General features: G+C 41.6%; 1 pseudogene; it reads right to left on the bottom strand.

The window, feature by feature from the left end:
• Positions 1-18,993: 18,993 nt before the first annotated feature.
• On the bottom strand, positions 18,994-19,112 carry LOC118614813 (annotated as a pseudogene).
• Positions 19,113-19,505: the final 393 nt, after the last annotated feature.

Here is a 19,505-nt window from a genome sequence, read left to right as displayed (position 1 = left end):
CACAACTAGGAGGAACATAATTTTGGCATAATTGATTTTTGGAAAGCAACAGGACAGTATAAATTAAGTGCCATAAACATGTTTCTACTTGTTTATCCACTTTTAAGAATGGATCTGGAAGCTTTAGGAGGCAAATTGAGTGCAGTCCAAGATTTAGGTACAAAATGTCAATTGCTATGTGCTTGTATCAGGATCTTGTCAGGAAACAGCACACTCGTTGGAGGACAGTTTAATTAAAAACAGAACGGAATGACAACAACACAATGACTACTTACAGAGTGTGAGCAGGGCGTGGGGAGGTCACAAGGGATGATGTACGACCTTGGGGCCAGCCCCAGGGAGGCACTGGTGCCCACTCAAGGCCTGAAAAGGCAGGCAGATAGTGGTTTCCAGAACATGGAGAGAGAAACTGTTTGGAGAGGGCTTCTGTGTGGCCGGCATGGAACAAATGGGCCACCCTCACCTTCCTCCCAGCTTCTGAGAGCCGCTACCTCCCACTCTGAGTCCAGGCAAAGCCAGAGGCAAGGGAGCCCTTTGACAAAATCCATCTGGGCTCACGGGGAAACAGTGGCTCTGCAGAGACAAATGAAACATATCCAGCACATTTTGCTATTTTTAAGAGCAAGAATAAAAATGGAAGATAATACAAGTGTCCAACAATTGGGAAATGAGTCAGCAAAGTGTGGTACATTTTGTAGTGGGATGTTGTACAGCCATTTAAAAACGTGCTTTTGAAGAAACAATAACATAAGAAAATGTTTTCAGTATAAAGCCAACTGAAGAAAAGCAGGGTAGAAAATTATATACAACTCCAATTACGACAAAAAAAAAAAAAAAAAAGGCACACATGACCCATTGAAAAAAGACTAGAGGGAACATGCCCACACTTAAATTATGGCTATTTCTGACTTGGGGAATTATAGATTTTCTTCTTCTTTTTGTAGTTATCTAAATTTTCCAAATTTTGCATGAGTGTACATTACTTATAACCAGAAATACATTATTTAAAATAACTTGTCTTTTGCCTTCTGTCACTTGTAATCTAGTCAGAGAGAAAGGCTACTTTCTAGCTAACTATAGCAAATGTGATGGAAGAACAAAGGAATAACTCATTGATTTCAACCAGCTGGCAGAATTAGAGACACTTCCTAGAATATGTGGCATTTAAACGGGGCTTTGAGAGATGAGAAATATTTCGATAGGCTGAGAAATGACAGAGAGAACAATGAGAACCAAAGATTTAGAGCTCAGGATGGTGTGAAATGTCCAGGTATGACAGTAAATGGATGATTCTAGAGCAATACATTGCCAAAATCAGAGGAACTTTTACAACATAAGGATTTCTGTGTCCCTCTCTGGATCTACTGAATTGGCATGTCTTCTGGGGGAGCCCAAGACAAATATTTTGAAAATGCTTCCAGGTGATTCCAAGGCAGCGCCAAAGTTGAGAAGCACGGGTGGGCAAAGTGTATTAGGAGAGTAGGGTAAGCCCTTGTGGACTGGCTGTCCAGGAATCTCTAGCTGTCTCCTTCCCCTGAGGAGAAAAGGATCCAGCAACCACCTTATTAAATGTGACCCTGCCCGTGGCTACAGCCGACTGGGCTGGGGTGCGCCTGCACCTTTGGTGCTACCGTGCAGCTTTAGGCTTTGCGGTAGGAACTTCTGCCTGCTCCGTGACCTGAGGTAGCAAAGGCAAAAGAAGCACAGAGACGGGAGAAATGATGCTGGTGTAAGAAGAAGAGAAGGGATGGGAAACTGAGAGGACCCTGCTGCTTTCCAATCTCTGGTTCTGGTACTTCCTGAGGCCCCGGTGGATCTACAGCACTGAGATTATAAGACCTATTTTGTCCTTGTAATTGAGTAAAGTTTTTACTGTAGGCCTGGCTGGAACTGGCTTCCGTTATCTGCAGAGATAAGCAGGGCAACCTGTATCTTCAGACACTGCAACGTTCCAGGTCGCCAAGTCCTGGAGTCTAGAGCGTGAAGCTCTGCTACCACCTGACTAGCTAGTGCAGTCTTTCCAAACTGTTTGTCTCAGAATGATAGGTTTTGTAGAATTGGTGGACATTGCAGCACAGAAAGCCAAGTACGTATGTAAAGATGTATCCTTGGCCGGGTAAATTAGAACGTCTCTGGATAAACAAAGTTAAACTGGTTTCTCAACACGTTGTTTACCTTAAACACACACCAGGTTTCATGTCAATTATATCTCAATAAAGCTGGGGAAAAGAAATTTGCAGTCTTCAATGATAAGCACCTTATCAAAAAACAAAAACAAAAACAAAAAAATACCTGGTCTCTTTACTAGAAAAACATCTTAGAATCGTTAGTCTCTTGCGCATTGTGAATCTCCTATAAGGATTATAAGATGCAGTGTTCTCCAAATTTATTTGACTGGGGTACCCTTTGGCTGTATTTTTTTTTTCCTTCCAAAAACATGTGTCAGAGCTGGTCTTGGTCCCTAAGCGCTAACTCATTCATTCATCTATTTCTTCATTCAGTTAACATTTATTGGAGGAGCAAACATAAGAACTATTTCTCAAAATGACATGCTATTTTATCAAGAGGACACACCAGCCTCCTGGGAATTATGTATGTGCATGTATATATTTGTGCCCATGTACATGTATGTGTGTATGCATGTGTGCACACATGCATAGATGCCTGGGGGTATACATTAAGAGAGAAATAAAGAGGGAGAGAGGAAGACAGAAAGAGGGTCTGGTCTTTCGCTTTGATGCTCAAGAACATGGCTTCCAGATGCCCATTAGCAAAGATATCATCTCGGCCTCCAAATAGAATTACAGAATGTCAAGTGGACTCAGGCTAGTTGCTCTGATTAATTTTGACTTCAATTAAAAGGAAACTCTGAATCATTTATCCTTCAATCCATCAAATGAAATATTCTGCCACGGCAGACTGTGCTTATGCTCAAACAAGTCTTTGATTTGTGAAAGCAGCTAGACTTTCTTTGTAATCTTTCTCAATGGTTTTTTTTTTTCTTAAAAGGCCTTGATTAAAAGCATTTTCTCATATGATAATATGGGAAAGTTTCCCAATGATAATGATGTTTTTGTCAGGGAAAGAAGATGAAATTAATATTTGTTGAGCATTCCTTTTCAGGCACTATTAGGATGAGTATTACATATACTTAATCTTATTTGATTCTTCCAGGAAACTTGTAAGGCAGGCAATTCCTTTTTCCTTTTTTACGGATAAGAAAGTTCTGTGAAAGTAAGGACCCCCGGTCTTCTTCATCATTTGGTACCTGACTTGTAGTTGGCCTCTGCAACATATTTATTGAATGAATGAATGAATGAATGAATGAATGAATGAATAAGGAAACCAAGCTTGATTGGGCTCAGGACAATCTTGCTTGTCAGTGTCTGAAAACCGCATTTGAACTGATGTCTTTATAAAAGAAAGGAGAAGGAGATACTGAGACACAGAGACACACAATGTGACAATGGAGGGAGAGACTGGAGTGATGGAGCTACAAACCAAGAAACCCCAAGGACTGCTGGCCTCTATCAGAAGGTAGGAGGAAGGCGTGGAACAAGTTCTCCCTCAGAGCCTCCAGAAGGAACCAACCCTGCAGGCACCTTGGTTTTTAGGCTCTGGCTTCCAGACCGATTTCGCCTATTATTCTGAATCATATAGTAATGTTGCAAGTGACATACTTATTTGGGGTTCACTTATTAGCTGGTCTTTAGCAGTAGATCAAATATAAGTGGTTTTCTTACTCCTGTATGTAACAAAACACAACATGTGAGTGGCTAAGAGCATGGACTCTGGAGGCAGACTGTCTCGGTTCAGAGCCAAGACCTACACTGACTGTGTGACCTCGGGAAAGTTGCTTAACCTCTCTGCGCCTCCATTTTTAAGGTTGTTATATAAAGGACGATAATCAGACAGAATAATGTATATAGTTAATACACATAAGGCATGAGTAGCAGTGATCGCTACATGGTAAGAGCTCAATAAATGTTAGCTGTTCGTATTAGTGTTTGATATTTTTAATTAAGTAATGTATATATTGCAATCAAATTTTAATAAACAAAATATGTAGATGCCTATATGTTGTAGGCCAAGCAGAGTGTGTATTATTAAACAGTCTCCCTCTGAGAAAAGAAAGAAGTAACTGAATGATCTGATGGGGGTAGAACACTGAATTTAAAGAAAACCTACTTTCCAGTCCCCATCCGGCCATGCTGGTGTATTCTTAACCTCTCTAAGCTTCCTTTTCCTCACCTAGGAACCGGAGACGATAGGGGTATCCTCTCTGTATATTGTGAAAGTGAACAGAGATTGCATCTATGAAAAGACACACTATGGCACCTGGAACACTGGAGATACCCACAGAACCTGAGATGACTGTATTTGTTACGTCTTTATTTTACTCATTTACATTCTTCCAAAGACGTATTCACTCCATGACATGTTAACTGGGGAAAGTGCTCAGAAATAAATACCCATCAGTTGGGGTTGGCAACAGCTCCCTAGGAAACCAGTGTCTGGGGTTTGACTTATAAGAGGAGTGGGTAGGACTGATATGGACAGCGAACATTGGCAAAGATCTCTCAAACTCCAAAGGACAACTGCTGTCTTCTGCTCCTCCTCATCCTCCTTCTCCTCCTCCTCCTCCAATGTATTTTGATGGTTTTCTTACCAAAGGGACAGCTTCTTGTTCAACATGATGGAAGCAGCTCATTTTTTTTAAGCCTCCAGAGATCTCACTGAATAAACCCTACAGTAAAGAGAAGGGTTCTCTATAATTAAGAGTTTCCAGTCAATCTGAGGAAGATGTGTTGGTTGAGGCCACCCAGGTGGTGGTACTTTGCTATGGGAACCCTAGAAGTCAGATACTGCCTTCTCCAGTGGTATCAAACTTTAGCTTGGTGCCAGTTCACCATCCCAGGCCCAAGGTAGCTTCTTGTTCTTTTTCCAAGGGCAGGGAGTTGCCACAATAATGAATTTTTGTCCTAGAAAAATGTATTTTTGTCTGGGCCCTATGGACAAGAGATTTGCTTCTCTTTCCTCAGCAGCTTAAGGCTTTGCTTTCTAAGGAGAAGGATCTGGAAAAGCACTGAGGCTTTGTGCCTGTCTTCCCCTGCCCACCAATGTCACCTCTGGGATTCTCTAGTTTCCTTTCTGTCACTCATCTTTCTCGTGAATACACAGTGGAGCCTGTGGAGTGAAGCTTGTGAGCAAGTACCATTTCCTTCTGTGTGTGCACCTAGCTCTTCCCACACTCACATGCTAGCCCACATTGGCCTTTAAGATTTTGTTAACATCTCAGCTGATTTCTTTCCCTCCGCTTGGACCAGGGCCCCCCTTTTTTCCTGTGTTCCACCAAAGGCAAAGTACATCCTGCCTCTTATTTGGAGAGATTTGTCTTCTCTAAGATGTGGTTTACGAAGTAGCTTTGCAATCTCAGCTCTCTGATAAGGTCGAAAAAGGTGGAGATTTTATAAATTATCCAGCATTTTTTCCCTCATTAAGGTGAGATCAACATTCTCTTGGAGATTTCAAGATTCTAAGCAGAAGTGGAATTGTAAACATAACTGCTGTCATACAATTTCTCAAGGGGTTGGATTTAACTCTTGGCTTTAAAACTTGCTAGTTCTGTGGCAAATTGCCTAACCTCTCTGAAACTCAGTTTCCTCAAATCTAAAATGAAAGATTGACAGGATTATCTCACAAGTCTCATTCGGTTCTTCTAGCCCATTATCTTTCAAGAAAGTACTGGAGCAATCTCACAGACTGGAATGTTCTTAGTTCTGCCTTGTTTTAATGTCAAATTTTTAGGGTACCTTGTTTTGATTAGATAAAAGGTGTTTGTTTGTGTTTGCTTTTTCCAAGATGGAGGCGAGAGGATGGGTGGGTAAGGAGGATCTTCCTCTGCAGATTGCATGCTTTGATGTGCTTCTAGCCAGAGGCGAGGGGTAGCCTTTGAAACGGACAGATCACAAGCCTTAAATACTTATCGAATTCACCATAGTCATTAAGGGACTTATTTTTAAACTTATTTTTATCTTACTTCTAGTATGTAGGGAAAGTTGTATTGGTTCCAGATAAGGCAAAATCTGTCAACAGGGAGTTTTTCATTTTGTTACTCCTAAGACACTCAGGCGCTTAAGTGGCACTAGCAACGGCAGGGCCCTGGCACGAATGTTGGAAACGGGGAGACAGCATCTCCCTTCTCTGTCACGAATGTTTTCTGGAAGGGTTTCTGTTCTGGGGACATGCCAAACCCTGGCTCCTTCCTAAAAGAAGGCAGCCCCTGCGAGCTAGGCCCTAGTCTGTCTACCTGCAGTCTTTCGGCCTACCAGAATGTTCTGTGCTGGGTGTTAATTGGAATGGAAATGGTCTTTCCAAAAATCCTTGTGAAGCTTTGTTTGGGACTGCAAGAGAAAGAGAGAGAGACTCAGAAATGAGAAAAGTTATGCAAGAGGGTGCCACAAGACTTGTTTTTTTCTTTCCCACTAAAAAGATATGTAAGTTCAAAAAATCATTTTATTTATGTTTTCATTTATTCAACACATATTCACTGGGTAGCTCCGATATTCCAGGTACTATGCTAGGTGCTTAGGATATTGCCATGAACAATACAGGCTAGGGCTTTGACTCCATGAAACTCGTAGCCTAGTTGGGAGGAGATCAGATAAAGTTTTACATAAAATAATGTTTTAACTTACATTTGGGATAAGTACTGGTAATAAGAAGTATAGGGTGTTGTAAGAATGTATTACAAGTGCTCAACATCAAGTCTAGAGGATTAGAAAAGGCATTCTTGATGAAGTGACATTTTAATCCAGATTTTAAATATAGAGGCACTGAATCGATGGTGAGAGGGGAGAAGAGACTATTTCAGTTAGAGGAAACAGCGTGCAGAAAGGCCCTGAGGTGGGCAGGAGCTTGGAGAAGCCAACCTGTATAAGACAAAAGACCTATACATACTGATGTTGGGGAGTCCTCTCCATTAAATGCATACAGTGGCTCTAAATAACTCTACTCTAAGGCTACCTAGTGTGGAATCTCATTCATGTATGCAGGGCTTCCAGTCAGCCTCATAGAACCTCATTCTTAAATGGAAACAGACAACTAAAGATCTTCAGACTTTGGAGAAAGTTCTTTAACGTGAAATTCAGAATCACGAGGGAAAATAAAGTGGAAATTGGAAGCGAAATCTAATTTTCAGAGAGCAGAAAGTAGTTTTAAAGTAAAATACTATACTAAAATGTTTGGAGAGGTAAAACAAACTATCTCATCCATAACAGAAAAGCGAGTTAGTATAATGAATAAGAAAGAAAAAAAAAAAAAAAAAAGAATTCTTGGTAATTAAAATTACGACGGTTAAAATGAAAAAAAAATCAACAAAAAGATTGAAACTTAAAGTTGAGGACATCTTCTAGAAAACATAAAAAAGCCAAAGAGATGGAAAAAGGGAGAGAAAAATAAGGAACTAATTCTATCAATCCTGGAGGTTCATGGTCTACTCAAAGAAAGTCCAGAAAGACACAACACAGGAGAAGAGAATTAAAGGAAATAACAAAGGAAAGGTCTCAAGGACACTAAAAAAATCACAATACTCCCATCAAAAGGTGGAATCTATTGCTCCACTCCTTGAGTCCAAGCTGGCTTTCTGACTTGCTTCATCCAATAGCATGCAACATAATTTCCAAGCCCAGGCTTCAAGAAGCAATGCATACTTCCACTCTTGCTCCTGGGACCACTGCTAACCACTGCCAGCCATATGAACAAGCTGGGCTATCCCGCTGGAGGATGAGCAATAATACGGAGCACAGATAGGTGATTCCAGCTGAACTCGGCCTAGATTGGCAGAGCCTGGCTGGATCAACCGCTCAGCAGAACCCAGATTGAACCACTCCCACTAACTAAATTTTGAGATGATGTTCATGCAACAAAAACTGATACAATGGGTTTCTAGATTGAAAAGTTCTACCGAGGGCCCATCTCAATGAATGAAAGGCCCCCACAAAGGCACATTGTTATGAAATGTCAGAACATTATAGGATAAGGAGAAAATCCTAAAGAAAAACCAGATCACTTAAAAAAGAAACAGAAATGAGTGTGGCATTGGAAGTCTTAGTAGTGACACTAGATGCTAGAAGATAATAGAGTGGTATTCCTGATGTTCACAGGGAAAAATATTTCTAAACTAGATATTTTCTATCTAAACAAGATGTATTAGTTTTTATTGCTGCCATGACCAATACTACAAACTTAGCAGCTTAAAACAGCACAAATTTACTATCTCACAGTTCTGGAGGTCACCGACATGGTAGTCTTGGCTCGTTACCCAGGCTTGAGGATTGCACAGCTGAAATCACAGAGTTGGCATAGCTGTGTCCCTTTCTGAATGCTCCAGATCGAGAATCTTGTTCCAATTTCAGGTTGTTGACAGAACTGAGTTTCTTTCTGCTTTAGGGCAGAAATTTCCATTTCTTTGCTGGCTGTTGGCCAGAGTGGTTGTTCTCAGCTTTTAGAGGCTGCCCACATTCCTAGGCTCACGGTTTTCTTCCTTCATCATCAAAGCCAGCGAGGCCACATCAAGTCCTTCTCATCCTTCATGTCTCTCTGATATCACCTCTGCTTCATCTCTCTTCTCAGTTAGAGAAAGTCCTCTGCTTTTATGGGCTCATATGGTTATATTGGGTCCATCTGAATTATCTAAAATATTTCCCCCATCTCAAGATCCATTATCTTAACCACATCTGCAAATTCCTCTTTGCCATATATTGGAATATGTTCGCAGATCCTGGAGATTAGGATATGGTCATCTTGGGGAGGCAACTATTCTGCCTATTAAGCTGTGAAACAAGTACAAGGCTAGAATAAAGACATTTTCTTTAAAATGTAGTTTCACATTTTCTGTTTTTCAGAAAGTGATTGGAGGATAGCCTCCGGCAAATAAGGTGGTAGAAAAATGAGTCAGTCTTGGGACTGGAGATAAAATGATGGTGAAAGGAAGCCCCAAGACAAGAACTTGGTGGAAAGATGAGGTATGAAATGTAGGAAAAAACCTCACTGGAGAGGATGGGAGAAAGGTGCTGAGCTAAGTAACTCTGGAAAGGAGTTGACCTGTAATACTGAAGGCAACGAGAACTGTATTAAGTGCTACACTCTAGCTGATAAAGTTGATCCCATATCAGTATGAGTTAACAATACCGAAACCACTATACACATACATTGGAACCGAACAATTAAGTAAGTGAATGGTAGGTGCTAGGTACTAGGTGTCTCACTATTGGAGTGAGAGTTTACAGATAAGCAATGGGAGAAGGCTGAAATGATACATGTCTTAATGGATTAGAGTTGGAGACTTCTGTATAAACTCATGTGCAGGTTGATATACATACAGGTGGTTATGTATAAAAGTATTTACAGATACATAGCTGTACACCACTAAATATATACATATATCTCCTTGTTCTATCAGCTGAAAAGATCTAATGACATCCTGGAGGCATTGAACACACTTCATGCTCAGATCTTAGTTTCTAATACTATTCCCCAATAAAAAGAACAAGAACTCCTTGGAGAAAAGGCTGATTCTAAGATTGTGGTGGGAAATGACCAAGATGATACTAGAGCTTCTCGTGATGCCAGAAAATAGAGAAGTGCTCATCTACAGATGAACAAACAAAACCTATCATAATAAATATTAAAGGTATGTCCAAGGTATACAGGAGGCAATGAAAGTTCAACCACAGTTGTTTTGAACAACAAAATAATTAAGGTGGTAAAAGTATTATTGGACTATAACCCAAACTATAAAAAGAATCCATGAGTGCAAACTAGTAGAAATAAATGATTGAATAAGTAAATGAAAGAGAATCGACACATCTATTCAGAAGAATTCCAAATAATTTGTGTAGACACTCCATTCTCAAGGTGATAGATTATAACTCCCCACTTCTTGAATGTAGGCTGACATAGTGACTTTCTTCCAAAGAGTATAGTTTAGAAAAAGGAAAGAAGGTAACTTTATAGTGGAGAAACCTGACAAGAATCACCTCAAGCCAGATGATCAAGGTCAACATCAGCATTGGTAGGTCACATTGACAGTGCACCCTCGATAAGGCGTGACAAGGATGGTGCTTTACCTCCGTTCTCTTCCTCCCCCCAGACCCATAGCCCCAGCTTAATCGTGAGAAAAACATCAGACAAATCCAAATTTGGGGGGATAGTCTACAAAATATATGACCAGTACTCCTTTAAAAATATTAAGGTCATCAGACACAAGGGAAGTCTGAGAAATTACAACAGCTAAGAGGAAACTAAGGAGACGTGACGGCTAAATGGCATGTGGCACCCTGGATGGGGTTCTGGAGCAGGGAAAAATGACATTAGGTAAAAACTAAGGAAATCCGAATACAATATGCACTTCAGTTAAGACTATATTGATCTTGGTTCATTCATGGTGAAAAATATATCATATCGATGTAAGACAATCATAGAGGAAACTAGGTGTGAGGTATATGGAAACTTCATGTAATAGCTTCACGAAATTTTGCAAACCTAAAACTCTTCTAAAAGAAAAAAGCTCATTCGAAATGATTTTTAGAACTTTTTGGGACGTATTACAGTAGTAAGGATAGTTACTGTTTCATGAAATCTTTTGTTTCATTTAATTATAAATATATAGGTAGATACACACATATGGGGTCTTGATATAAAATACATTTCTTACTGAGGATTGTGTATACAAAGTTTGAAAAAACCAGATTAGAGAGGATTGCTGTTAGTTCTGATATTTCTTAAAATTATTCATTTTAAGTTGTCGAATGAGAAGTTTCATTCATTCCGTTGACAGTCATTCAGTGATTAATCATCGTGTTCAAAGGACTGTGCTTTGTACTGTAGGGCCACAGAAGAACAAGACATAGAGTTTCATCTGTTAGAGTCAGAAGCAGAAAAGCAAACACAGTGTCACGCAAAAGGCCCTGAAATAAATGCTAACTATAGGTTTATAAAAGTGTCGTGAAAACACAGAGGACAAAGGAGTTAAGAGTTGACTCAGAGGGTCGGGAAAAGCTGAATGGGAGCTGGTATTTCGGTTAGACTTAAAAAAAAAAATCACTAATGCATGCTTGGTGCTTTCTTTGTTGCCACAGTCTCTGTGAGAATATTACAGGAATCATCCTATTTTATCCTTACACATCCATCTGGCCAGGTGCTAGTTTTACCCTCACTTTACAGAGGAGTAAACTGAAGCTTAGAGAGGTGAGGGAATTGCCCTGGGATGCGCAGCTATGAATTTGGTGAGGTTAGATCTGTGCAATGTCATGTGCTTTAGAACTGCTTACCCCACCCACGCCGCCTCCCAGCCATTCCTTCCCGTTTGATCTTCCCCACTCTATTTTTCTCTAGCTACAGAGTATGATATAAGAGTTTCGCTCCCTGGAAATAACGTCCTTTCAATTACCTTTGTTAGCACCACACCACATCCTTCTCCCTTCTTAAAACTCTCCTACACAATCTTCATAGCCCAGCTCAATTGCTTCCTCCTTTCTGTAACGATTCTTCACTCCCATTTCTTCGAGCAGAATTCCTTGCTCCCTTGCTTATATTAAAACTTTCATTTAAAAAGTCTATCCCCCCCCCACCCCTACCCCTACGCACAGCTTCACCCCAGACATCCACTCGAATGAGGGCCAGACATCTTTGTCTTTGTTTTTCTGCCTTCTAGAAGAGTATCGGGTGCAGCACAGTTGCCCAACAAATGATGTGGGAAGGTGGGGAAAACTGTAGGATTTCCATTAATAAATAAGGGGAGACAGGAACCTCAAGCTAAGGACAGCAACACAAGTATAAGTGGAGAAGTGAGAGGGCGGTGCAATAATCTGGTAGTGATGGAGTGTAAGGTGCTCAGATGCATGTAGCAGGAAAGATGGCTATTTATGCCAGCCTGGGACTGAGTTCTGCAGAGCTGTGATGCTTTGCCAGGAAGCTGGGGCTTAAGTCTGTAGAAAAGGGCACACCACGGAGGGATTTCAGAGTTGAGGGACAAGATTTCAATTGAGTGACACATTCCATTTTAGCTTCTCATATTTGGAAAGGTTGGAGGATAAGAGGAAATATGAGAACTAATATTTGTGTACTCATTATATTTCAGGTGCTGTCTTTAAGTCTTTACATTAATTCTCATGACAACCCAACACACCAGGTATTTTCCCTTGTTTTACGATAGAGAAGATGAAGCTTAGACAGGTGAAGTAACTGATCCCAGACCATACCGTTGAGAAATGGCACACCTAGGATTTAAACCCAACTTCATCTGCTTCCAAAGCTTGGATTTTCTCACCACATCATTCTACCTTCTTGACACCCTCTTTAGAGCCCCTCCTCTTCTTCTTGCCCATTTTCCTTCTTCCTTGACCTATTTCTCTTTGTCTTTTCCTTCCTGTTTTCCTGAACCTACATGGCAACTGGCTGGGGTGAGGGTGGCCTGAGCCACAGCAACAGGGACCATGATGATAGTTTTATTGCCCACCCTCCCTAGAGGACAGGGATCCTAAGTCCGGACCAAACCAGTGAAAGGTACTAGCTATGGGCAGGGGCTCTGGAAATGCTGCTGATGTCCTTGGCTTCTGGGAATCTTTCTAATTGTTCGAAGGAGAAGTGCCCATCAGCTCAGAAGTGACTAAGATGGTGAGGTTACCAATTTTAGCGCCTCTGGGTGTCTGCTGGTTCAAAATCTCCTTTTGGATGTACTTTTTGTTACTCTCTTTCTGTAACACTTCTCTTCCAAGTCTATCAGGCTAACCAAAAACACTGAAGGAGTTATGAACTAAAAGAAAAAAAGAAAGAAAACCAGTCCTTCATTTCTTGATAATGGCATTATGATTCTGGCATTCCAATTTAAGCTTCTCCAAAGTTTTCAAGCCATATATGCTTTATGTGTGCTTGTGATTAAAATATGATTTACCTTAAAAGCCATTCCAGACTCTTGTGATATGGTCATAAAAATTATTTCAGCATTAAATACTTCATTCTCATCATGTCAGCTTTGAGACCACTGCTAGATGAATCACTGGAGAAATGAAATGCTTAGCAAAATATTTTTCTTTCTGATTGCAGGGCTGAGGTTTATTCTATTAAAGGATAAACGTAAATTGATCAAGTATGTGGGTGTTGGGAGTTTGTTTTTATCCCTGCTGAGCAAATTTTGAAACGCAGCGATCCGATTAGATTTTCCTCTCTGTGGCTTCCTGCGAAAGAGGAAGAGCTGATGAGAAAGAGCTGATGGCCTGGCCATGCGCATGCGTGATTGGCCAGTCTCCATCTTCAGTTTTCCTGACGCTGCTATGTTCTGGAGAGCGCAAACCAGCATCGGAAGAGCCCTTCTCTCATGGAGCACCCAGTGATTTTATGACAAGCTGACTCTGAAGCATTCACAGAGGCGATTAAAAAAAACAAAACAAAACAAAACAAAACAAAACAAAACAAAAAAACACTTAGCTCTGCACACTTAACCTGCACAAGTCATTTCTATCAACATTTCTCCTTTCAACTTGGGGTCCCTGTAGCCTGTCCCTTTTTTCCACCTCTGCCTCTTTCACTGTCCCATTCCCCGGGAGGTTGAAGTTTCAGGAAAATGAGAAGAGGCTGAGAAAAAGCTGAAGGATGTGAGTGCAGAAAAAGGACAATTGGTTTGAGTTTCGGCTGTGTTCTTAATCCAGCGGCTTCCGTGTCTTAGGGAGTCGCTGGCTGCCTCCCCAACTTTCATTAAACTTTATTGTTTTGAAATATCACTAATGATAATAATAAATAGTTAAGTTAGTTAAGTGTATTCTTTGTGTCCAACGTGCACTATCTCATTTTTTTTTTTTCTCACAACAAGCCTTAGGAGTAGGTGCTATTATTATACTTCTAGAAACAGGATGACTGAGGTAGAGCAAGTGTAAGCAATGGGCACAAGTAGCAGAACTCAGGTGTGACCTGTGCGTTTCGACTCTGGGTCCTGGGTGTGTAATCGTGCATTAAGCCGCTTCTCACATACTACGAATGTCATATTTTGTGTTAAAATCCAGACGCTACAAACATACATACTGTGGAAAGTTAAATGTTCATTCTCACCGGTTCCTATCTTCCAGAACATTCCAGCCTGGGTGACCTAGGCCTAGTTCTGTCTCTTCCCGACCTGTACTGTACAACGATGCTATGAAGGGGCCCAGGTTCCGTGAGGAGCCAAGCTACCTGGGGCAGGTGGCCTGTAGGAAGGGACACCTGCAGAGGGTCAGAGAGACCTACACCCAGGGAAGGCAAGGCCAGAGGTGTGTGCATGTGTGTGAAGATAGTTTCTTTCACAGACCAAGCCTGAGAGAACCCTGAGCAGCTAGGCTAGGCTGTGCTTCTCGAGGACAATGGCCTTCACGAGCTCTTCCCCCTGGCACCCTGTCCCAATGACCAGCTGACCTCTGAGGCTGAGTATAAGTCCCTGGGGTGGGGAGAGCAGGGAGATCCTTAGAAAAGTAAACTTAGTCCTACCTCCTCTAGTAGGCTACCCCAGATTCTCCAGCTGCTACACACACACACACACACACACACACACACACACACACACACACACACGTTTGTTCTCTTCTGTAGTAGGAGGCGATATAATTTCGTGGTAAAGAGCGTGGGACTTGGAGTCAGTTTACTCGTGTTTGAATCTGGCTCTTTCACTTATTAATTGTGTCATCTTGGTTATATTTATTATTCTCTGAACCCCAGTTTGCACATCTACAAAATGGGATTGATGAGGTTTATACCTTAAAGAAGTTGGGAGGCTTGAGATTACTGTAGGCTCATAGCTGATGATCAGCAAGGATTGAAATCTAGGTATAAGTGTAAGAGGGGGAGAATAAGTCAGCCTGGACAGATGTGGGGAGAGCTGGGCAGAGCCGACTTTTGAACTCAGGGGATTGGGAATTCCTCCTACTTTTCTTCGCCCAGGGACCTGGAAGAGTGTCTCGCCATGGAAGGTGCCTCTGAAGCGTTTGTCAACTTGCACTCGTGAACTAAGCAATAAAAGGGTCTGGGGCTAGGAGTGTGCTCTGGGAAGTTAAGACTTGAAGGAACTAGAAAAATACTAGTAAACAACCTGAAAATATCTGCTAGTTGAGTCAATAAGCATAACCAGAGGAAATTCCTTGTAGGCATTAACGAGATGCAGGAAGGATGAACTTTCTTTTGGCAAATAGTTTACAAACAAAAGATGGGGCGGATGGATGTGATGGGGTCTAGTGGGAAGAAATGCCAGGTTGATGACTGAAGAAACCAAACCATGTACAAAAATAGTAATAGTTCTGGCCAAGTCAACCCCTGGAAAGGCATTAGCAAGCACGAGGCTGTTGCAACAGCCAGCAACACACCGGAAGCTGCTCATCTCGTTAAGCCACCGAGGCCTAGCCAGGCCAACACGCGCAAAGAAGCTCGTGACCCTGAGATGTAGCCCAAAGTGAATGAAATTTCATCCGATTCCCCCAGCTAAAAGATGGGGTGGGCCCAGAGCCAGAATGTATTATTAGAATGGAATTTTTTTCAGGCTCTAAATTTAACCAGCTGGAGTTCTTTTTAAAGTACCATCCTATTCAAACTTTCGAATTGAAGAATTCGCCATTTAATGGGATTTGATCATGGGCAGAACATAATGTCCTTGGCTTGGCTCCTTTCGCACAGCGCCGCGTCCACCCCAGTGGGACCGTCTGCCGCACATGTCAGCACGGGAGCTGTTGGCAGACGCGTTCGCAGAGCAAAGATCTAGATCGACTTGACCTTTTTTTTTGAGGTGACACAGCTAATGTCCCTGTAACTCTCAGCAGGCAAGGGGGAAGGAAGTGCCAAGAATGGGGGAGAGAAGGACAAAAAGACTTAGAATGAACTAGGATGTAAGAAAACAGTATTTGCAATGAAACCACACTTGTGAGATGGTTTAAAGTACACACACACCTTCCTCTCTGCGCACGAGGACAGATACTTGCCGACACAAGCTTTAGCCAAGAGCTCAAGTCACATAAACACTGCCATGCTTGGCTTCACTTTACCATGAAAATTCCTCTTTCTTCTTTTTGATAAACAAATAGAGATTGATGGAATCCAATGTGGAAATTAAGAACGATGAAAGACGCACTAATATTACATAGCATAATCCTATTTTAGGCATATATAATATACCCACAAACACACTTCAAAAATCTAGAAGAATTTATATCAAAGTGTGAACAATGGGTGCCTCTACATGGAAGAATTAGAAATGGTTTAAGTGCGTCTTCTTTTTTATTTTTATTAAAACATTTTTTGTAAGTGAATGTGAGATCTTCCGGTCATTGAAAAATATTTTTTTAATTTAAAAAACTTGACAAGCTCATGTGAGCCTGATTGAACTACTTACTCCTCCAACAGGTGCCAGTGGTGGGATTAAGAGTATATTCAATAAGGGAGGAAAGTGAAACCCCCCCTGGGAATGACTCGTTTTAACTGTTCGGTGTGCTGATCCATTGTTTGACAATGTCACACACTCTGCCGACTTTTCATGCAACATTTTTCTGATGTATAAACTGAGTTTGACATAGTTTCACACATGTGAAGAATTTTATTTTTTAAAAAAATCAATCATATAGCGTTCATTATTTTTACCAAGTGATCAAAGCCATAATGTCAACTGTGGGTAAACTGTGCTTAACATATAGTATATGTTGAATGAATAAATGAATGAACCAAGACAATAAAAGACAGTTCTTCCCCTGAAAGAATTCACAACTTAGTTGGAGACATAGAATCAAGTACGTGAATAATTGAAGGATAGAATGGGAAAGGAAGTTATAGAAAGCCAGCTGGAGATGGAAGTCAAGATTTATTAAATGCCTTCCATGTGCACATTGGCTAAATACTTCCCATATGGTACCTTATGTCCTCCTTCAACTATCCTATGAAGTAGGTATCATTTTCTCATTGACAATTGAAAAAACTTGGGTTTATGAAGGTTAAATTAGTTCCTAAAGATGCTATAGCTGGTGTGAGATGAACTAGCAAAGGAACTTAGAATCTTGGACCAAATCAGTGTAGGACCTGCTGTACCCCGTTGCCCTGTCCATGCATGGTCTCATGTAAGTAAAGAGCCTACGTGAAGGTGTGTGGCACCTGGCCAGCTCTAAAAAGGAGAGACCATGGTAGGTGGCCCCAGCAGAGGATGTTCCTGCAGTGATTAATGGTATAGCCTGATCCTTTGAATCTATCCGTCTTGCTTCCGTAGGCAACCAGTAACACATGAAAGTGTGGGGTTCCGGCGCTCTCGAAGTCCTCTCCAACCTCATGCCAAACTATGCATGCCAACACATTTTTGTGCCTCACCTCCCAGTTGCTCCAGGCCCCCTCAGCCCCTGATCTTAAGGTAGCACCTTCCTCAGGTGGCCCCAGAAGTCCCCCTGTGTCTGACACTAAGCTCCATTTCTCCTGCATTCCCCCTTTGACTGCTTCCTGCACCAAAATTTAGTGCTTGCTCCTAGAGTGCTTCCTCGGAGGGTTAAATAAAATAACTTGCATTAAGCATTGAGCAGGACGTCCAGGACATTATAAGCTTTCAGTAAATGTGCATGCTTGTGACAGAGGGACATAATATCATTCATGCGTGGGGACTTGAACCCTGGAATCACCCGGACTTGGTTTCAAACGTTTGCTGTCATTTGACTAGCATCTCCCCACTTTTTCTGACTCAACTTTTGACCTTGGGCAAGTCACCAAACCTATCTGAGTCTCAGTTTCCTTTTCTGGAAAATAGGGATAATGATGACACTACTTATACAAGTGGTTAAAAAAATTAAAGGAGAAAATATACGAGGAACATTTTGTACAATGCCAGTCATAGACCAAAGGATCAGTAAACAGTATCAGCATTATTAATGACATTAGTAATTGCCTAGTTGCCAGGGTTACAGAATTTCTGTCTGAAACATTGCACGTCCAGGGCCTCGCAACTCAGGGAAGGCCCTTGGGAGTACCGCTCACAATGGCCTTGCCTCACAGAATAAGAAACAGCTAGACTTTTAGATTTCAACACCAGAAACATCACGTGGACTCAGCGTGTTGGCACATAGATGAGGAAAGACGGCATGGGAGGAGTAGGCATGATATGTTTGTGGGACGAGCTATAAATCAGTCAGACATTGAGGGATTGTCTAGTAGAGGCGTTATGGAAGCAAAACAATGTTTCATTCATTCGTTCATTCATTCACTAAACATATATCGCCAGTTGTTTGCGATCCAAAGATAAACAAGACAGTTTTCGTAGCTTCCAGTCCAATAAAATAGCTGGGGATATATTTTCCTAATGAGATCAACTCAAACAGTGTAAAATAAACTACACTGCTGCAGTTGGAGAATAGAGAAGTGGACGTCAGATACTAAAGGGCTAGCGCGTAAGTTTTAAATGTTTCAATACTGAAAAATTTGATCAACACATTCCCAGGAACACACTTGTACTGCAGCTTGTAATGCTTTGTCTCACGTGCCCTTTCCCAGGAACACACTTGTACTGCAGCTTGTAATGCTTTGTCTCACGTGCCCTTGTCCTTAGAACCATCACAAGTCCCTGGCTAATTCAGGATTGACTCCAAGCACGAAGGCGATTCCATCAACAGTGTCCCCTGTCGACCGAAGCCTTCACTCTCCCGGGCGACCTTTTCTTTTACTGTCTGTAGCACACTCGGTGAACATCCGTGATTTCATCTTCTCTTATGGCTGATTGACCTCCCAGGCCTCAGTAAATATTACAGATCATTAGATAGTGGTCCTGGAAGAGATAACAAATGGCTGGAAGACTCGCCAGCAGGATTAACAGATCTATGTCACCAGTTTTTGTTTTTGTTTTACTCCTTGTATTTTTTTTTTTTTTTTAGGCGAGGCAAGCCTTGGTTGACTTCACAGATTGCAAGGACCTTGTCAGTTTACAATCCCTTATTTTTTTATTTTTTATTTTTTTTACGGCTACAGCTTCTGGTCTTCCTAGGTAGTCTCCCATCCAAGTACTAACCAGGCCCGACCCTGCTTAGCATCCGAAATCAGACGGGATCGGGCTTGCTCAGGGTGGCATGGCCATAGACTGCATGCTTTTGAAAATAACATTTCCCCATTCTCTCTGTTCAGCCAGTGTAGTCACCATCATGTTCCTGGTGAGATGGTTCCAGGCTTTGGGATGATAGCCTTTAGGAAAACCATCCTCTGAGTTCAAGTGTAAGTGAGGTTACCCAGGCTCGGCTGAGGATCCTGATCCAGCCTGCCTTAGCTTTCAAGTCAGAGGCTTGCTATTGTGAGCAGAGTCCTCATCTTCAACCAACTGCATGCACTGAATTATGTAGTCCCAGGTTCGTCCATGCCTGGCTTTTTATAAGATGTCCTCGTTGTCACACTTTGGGTCAGGGAGACATGGCAGAAGATGGTGAGGAGCCAAGAAACAAAGACAGTCCAGCCATGAATGTGGTCTGGATCCAAAAAGG

Source organism: Rousettus aegyptiacus, unplaced genomic scaffold (genome assembly GCF_014176215.1).
Source record: "Rousettus aegyptiacus isolate mRouAeg1 unplaced genomic scaffold, mRouAeg1.p scaffold_m13_p_2, whole genome shotgun sequence".
NCBI classification, from domain to species: Eukaryota; Metazoa; Chordata; class Mammalia; order Chiroptera; family Pteropodidae; genus Rousettus; species Rousettus aegyptiacus.
Note: the sequence above shows the minus strand (reverse complement) of the source record. Positions and strands in the feature narration are given on the sequence as shown.